A 6,000-nucleotide genomic window follows, 5' to 3' on the forward strand; every position below is an offset into this window, starting at 1 on the left:
CACTGAAACTCTTGGAACAGTTCCAGATTATCCTGACACCACCCTATCTTTTTCTGTATTCTGGGAGCACTTGCTGTCTTTTACATCTACATACACACCCCACATGTAATCTGGATATGCCTTTGATTTATGATCATTGAGTGTGTATGGGAGTCTGTATGTAGGCCCCTCTGTGCCATTGTAACAATGTGGAGGTCAGAAGATACTCCCTCCCTCCCTCAGTCTCTCTCTCTCTCTCTCTCTCTCTCTCTCTCTCTCTCTCTCTCTCTCTCTCTCTCTCTCTCTCTCTCTCCCCTCTCTGAGATGTGGTCTCATACACAGCTCTGGCCATCCTAGAACTCATTATGTACACCTGGCCAGCTACAAACTCCCAGAAATCCACATGCCCCTGCCTCCCTTGTGCTGTGATTAAAGACACTTGTCACCATGCCTGCCTTCAGAGGATGACTTTCAATGGTCTGTTTCTTTTTCCACAGGAGATTCTGGACATCCCACTAAGGTTTTCGGTTGATGTAGCAAACTCTCATGCATTGAGCCACCACAGTGTTCCACAAACTGACTGTCTGTCTAAGCTCAAGATTAAGTGAAGCCTTTCCCAGCCAACACTCTGAATGCTGTGGCCACATGTCAGTAAAACTCAGTCCCAGCTCATGGAGTGGGTCATCAACATACTCCTGGATTTTCTATATCCCTGACATTCATTGCTTAATGATGGTACATTTGATGCTATCCATTCCATGGACCATCTGGAACTCCATGTGGATGAGCATGTTGGGGATTGAGATCACTGATCCCTCCTCCCTGGGACTGGAAGTCAGTGGTGGATTAGAGGACCTGTGACTCAAATGGTCCATTTGAGGCAGAGTCTCAGAGGAGTCACTGAAGCCCTCTACAGTGATGGAGGCTGCACTCACTTGCTGGATTCAGTGTCTTGCCATCTGGTCCATAGATGGTGATTCAGTGACCCCTAAGGAATCTAGTCCATCCTCTGCTAATATCAAGGGCTAAGACCAGCCCAGGTGACACAATAAACATTCCTTTATATTCTCTAGATGAAAACTATTAACTATTTGTTTGGGTGAGATACGGAAAAATGGAAATAAAAGCAATGTTGACATTTGGATTTGAGATGAGTATGATTGTGTAGGCTTGTAAGGTGAAGCCAACTGGATCAGGTACTCCAGGCCAGCTGGGACAAAATTGGGAGGTCCAGGCAAGTTTGGGCCCCAGTGAGAATGGTGTCAAAGGGCAGGACAGCAGCTTCTGGAATAAGAGAATTCCAGCTAGAGAATCTTGGATCAATGCTGAGCCTCTCTGGAAGAGGGCTTCCAGGTGTGTGGAACTGCTCCTGGGGCATGGATGCAGCAATGATTAAAGGAACCTTTCCCTCTCCCCACAGGCATGGGAAGAAAGTCCAATCTGTATGTCAGGGTGAAGGATGCTAAGGAGTAAAAGTGAGCTTTGTGGCTGTCTCTCTGAGGAAGTGGAAGTTCTATTGTTTTGTTTGTTTCTGTGTGTGTGTGTGTGTGTGTGTGTGTGTGTGTGTGTGTGTGTGTGTGTGTGTGTTTGATGTGATACCCTTTATGTAGACTAGAATGAACTCGACCACAGGACATCTAGGTACTGTGCCTCCTGGGTGCTCGAATAAACGGTGTGCATGACCGCACGTGGCAGAAGAGCTCCTGCCAAGCATATGGGAAGCCCTTGATGCTGTCTTTAGCACCATGGAATGGTACCCAAAGAAAGGATGGAAAGAAAGATCCCAAGACGGAAGCCAAGCTGGTGTCTGAAGTACTGAATAAGAATAGTCTGAGTGCTGGGAGCTCCTCTCTAATCTCAGACAGTGTGGGAACTACAGGAGCTGACTGGGGGAACATGCATCAGAATGTCTGGGTGGAGCTGGACTTGGGAGAGCACCACCAACACTCCTCAGCTAGGAGTACTAGAATTCAACCTTAGCCAGGGCTCCATGGTCAAACCTAAAATCAAAAGTCAAAGAAGAAGGAAACGAACCCAGTGTCTGGAAAATCCACAGAAGCCAAAGGAGTGAGCATATACTACACAGGTCATTGTATTAACAGGATAAAATTTATTTTTAAATACAAAATAGCCACATAGCATTTTAAACATAAACAGTCAGTCACATTCTGTACATTCACGATAGTGTACAATCGCCTCCCTCCAGTTGTGAAATATGGTCGGTCCTCTTCCCGAAAAGGGATCTTCCTCGAAGCACTCTTTCCCTCTCCCCTCACTCCCTAGTCCTGACAAGCATAATCCACTCTCTTGGGATCTGCCTCTTCTGGACAGTTACTGGACACGGAATCACAATGCACAACTTGGTCGATCTGTTTCTCTCGCTTTCTATACTGTAATCAGAGTTTAGCCTTGTACCAGTGTGTATCATCACTTCACTTTGATGTCTAAACATTGTCTCATTGTAGGGAAATGTCATGGCTTATAAATTATCTGTCATACACTGATGGGCATGTGAGTCCACAGGCCATAGAAAACTCATTTTCATGTAGGCTAGGAGCAGGAGGGGTGAACAGAAGAACCTAAGGTATTCTATAGACATTTAAACACTATCGACAAAGTGTTTTTAAAAAGTAATTAGAAAGGTAGCTATCAAAGATCACTCCTTACTGTGTAAATATGTAAATAAGTTCAGAAATCAAAGTTCTAAACGATTCATTTCTATTTAAAAAACTTTTCCAACATTTACAAAGATGAGGATTCACTCTCACCAATGTCCTTATCTGGATCCTATTGGGCAGCTTCTTTTTCTTGTTGCCGTTTCTTCCAAAGCTTGGCCATTGCCAGAAACTTGAGGTTCGGCTGGTTGGCAGCATCCTCTGGAAAGATGTAATCATGGTATTCTTCCCAGCCGGCATCAGACCCATCTTGGGCCTGGACCTTTCTCCTCTTCTTGACCTTTTCTGGCATGAGTTTGTCTACTCTTTCCTTGTCTGATACTGTTCCAAATTCATCTTCAAACCCTCGCCAGGATTCCAGCAACTTAAGTCTCTCTTCTTTCTCTTCACGGTTTCTCATGGTTCTGTTCGCCTCTTGATAAACCTGTCTGCATTTAGTCACACCTGCTTCTTTGCCTGAGGATAACTCAAAGCGAGCCAAACTGATCCATACCTTGACATCCTGTGTTCGCTGAAGCAGTTTTCGGTAAAGTTTTCGTACCCTTTCCGTTTCTTCCTGCTCAGTCTCAAAATCGATATAGGATGTCCAAAGGACCTCTGGCATGTCTAAGCTTGGCTGGCTGATGGCTAATTCGTAGATGGCCCGGGCTCTATCGATATCACCAAGGATTGTCTCTAATTCTGCAAACTTAATCCATGAGGTACAACTTTCAGGTCCAAATTCCAAGAACTTCTCATAAATCTTTCGGCATCTGTCAAATTCTCGAAGCTGTAGTTCCAGTTCTATATAGCCTTTGAATAACTTGTTCTTTGGGCATTTGCCTATGGAAGTCCCCAAAGCTCTTCTGGCCAGTGGCAGATTTTTGTGCCGTATTTCAAACTGTGCGTAATATAACCACATTTTGGCAAAGGTGAACTTTTTGTGAGGAATTAGTGCCAAAGAGGCTTGATAGACCTGTCTTGTCCTCTCAGGATCCTTGGCTTCCAGCTCTTCGTAGAATGCATAGTTGATCCAGAGGTAGATGTAGCGCTTCCAATGTCTCTTCTCCTGGATGGGCGGCACGTTGGCAATGGCCCTCTCATAGACTTCCCGCACTGTGTCGGCCTCTGCCTCACTTTCCTCCAAGCGCAAGTAATCAAACCAGGCATCGTAATTGTATGGATTAGCCTTCACTTCTTCTTCATATTGGCATCTCCGTTTGCTCACGATGATATCTTCAACAGCCCTGCGGTCCCCAAACTTCTTCTCAAAGACGGTATAGTTTTTCCAGAGTTCTTGCGCCCCTGGTTTTGAAATTCTAGCCAGGGCATATTTGTAGATAACTCGTACCCTTTCCAATTCTTTCTGGTTTTCCTCGAATTTGGCAAAGGCCGCATACAGGTGTGCGTCCACATGCTCCTCTCCAAAGAACTCCACTGCTCTCTCGTAGACTTGGGGCGCATGGGCAAAAGAAGCATGCTTCTCTTCGAATCGGGCATACTTGACCCAGTTCTTCACAGCAGGGTGCACGAGCACAAAGCGTTCGTAAAGGGTACGGGCCCGCTCCACCTCTTTGTGTCTCAGCTCGAAGCTGATGTAGGAGTGCCAGGCCTGCTCCTCAGGCCGCCATTCCATCCAGCGCTCAAACACTTGACGGGCACCGGCGACATTGCCCAACATCTCCTCCATGGATGTGTACCTGTGCCAGAACTCACTGACTCGGGGCAGAGTTGTTAGGGCTCGCTCCCAGATATTTCGGGCATGGTTCACCTGGCGGTTCTTCATTTCCATTTCTCCATACCTCAGCCAGAGTGGAATACTCCCATAGTCTACATCCAAGGCACGCTCGTATATGGACCGAGCCCTTGGGATTTCCTTGAGACTTTCTTCCCACTGGGCATATTTGATCCAGTTACTAATCACAGTCCTGTTTTTTCTTATGTTCTCTTCAAAAGTCTTCCTCTTCCCAAGTTTGTAATCATTGAGCTCCTCTTCATCTGTGATCTTCTGCTGAGGCGGGGGTGGAAGGATCTCGAGTTCTCTCTCTTTAGCCTCTCTTAAGAGCTGCTCTGCAGTTGGCTGAACCTCAGCTGGCGCTTTGTTTTTCACCTTGGCCACTTTGGGAATCCGCTGTTTCCCCGCCGCTGTAGAGGACGCCATGTCTGGGGCCGCTGAACCGGAGTAACCCCCGACACCAACACGCACACACACCACACCGCTGGACCTCAGAAATGGGCTTCAAAAACCAGCCAACACCAGAGAGCCGGCCCGGGACAAACTAGATCCCCCAACAGAGGCCCACGCCTTTAATCCCAGCACTCGGAAGGCGGAGGCAAGAGGATCTCTGAGTTTGAGACCAGCCTGGTGAGCAGTAACGGGTTGTAAAAGCTTCAGAGGAAGCAGAGAAGACTCTGTCCAGGAGCTTAGAGTCACACCTGGCCCTGGAAACGAATTTCTAAACGGTCTTATTAATTTAAAAAAAAAAAAAAAGAGCCAAATATACGGATGAGAGCCTTAGAGACCAGGGAAATGCGGGGAGCCACCAGCTACCTTACCTCACCAGCTCTGCACCTTCCAAAATGCCCTGACTTCCCGTCTACCTAGGTTTTTATTGCCTAGGTTTGGATTGCCTTGCTGTTCTGCCCTCTCATTGGCTCTTAGCCCAGCTACCTCACTTCCTTGTCACCGCCTGTCTGCACAGACCTCAGGTCTCTGTGGTGGGTCCCGGGATTAAAGGCGTGTCTCACTACACTTGGCCGTTCCCTGGTGTGTCCTTGAACACACAGAGACTCTGCCTGACGTGTGTTCGGATTAAAGGCGTGTGCTACCACCGCTTGACTTCTGTGTTTCCTTAAAAATGGCTGGCCTTTTTCCCCTTGATCTCCAGACTTGCCTTATTGATTAACGTACAAATAAAATATCACCCCATTTTGGCACAAACAGAGTATCACCACATTTCCCCTGTTTTGTCTAGTGAAAATAAAAAAATAATTTAAAAAGTTAAAACTAATATAAGAAAAACTATATACAATAACTATACACACTATATACAAGCAATAAACAAGTTAAAACTTTCCTTTTAATGAAACAGAAAAGGAAAAGATTCAAAAACAAATAAAGGGGGATATGATATGGAATATAGCATATCGATATGCTTGGATGAAAGGGTAGATTAATGTATCTGCTTTTAAAGAGCAACAATTAGTGTAAAATCTTTTCCACTGCTGTAGATTTTAGTTTATTGATACAAATTTAAAGTTAATTTTGTTATACTGTATGTATATTTCTGCTCTCTTTTGAGGTATTCAGTTTATGAAACTCATTTAAATTGTAATGGATCATTGAGAACTACAGATGAATAATTAG

General features: G+C 45.5%; 1 pseudogene; it reads right to left on the reverse strand.

The window, feature by feature from the left end:
- Positions 1-2,735: 2,735 nt before the first annotated feature.
- On the reverse strand, positions 2,736-5,018 carry LOC143271720 (crooked neck-like protein 1 pseudogene; annotated as a pseudogene).
- Between the last annotated feature and the right edge of the window lie 982 nt (positions 5,019-6,000).

This window comes from Peromyscus maniculatus, chromosome 2 (assembly GCF_049852395.1).
Source record: "Peromyscus maniculatus bairdii isolate BWxNUB_F1_BW_parent chromosome 2, HU_Pman_BW_mat_3.1, whole genome shotgun sequence".
In the NCBI taxonomy this organism is placed as follows: domain Eukaryota; kingdom Metazoa; phylum Chordata; class Mammalia; order Rodentia; family Cricetidae; genus Peromyscus; species Peromyscus maniculatus.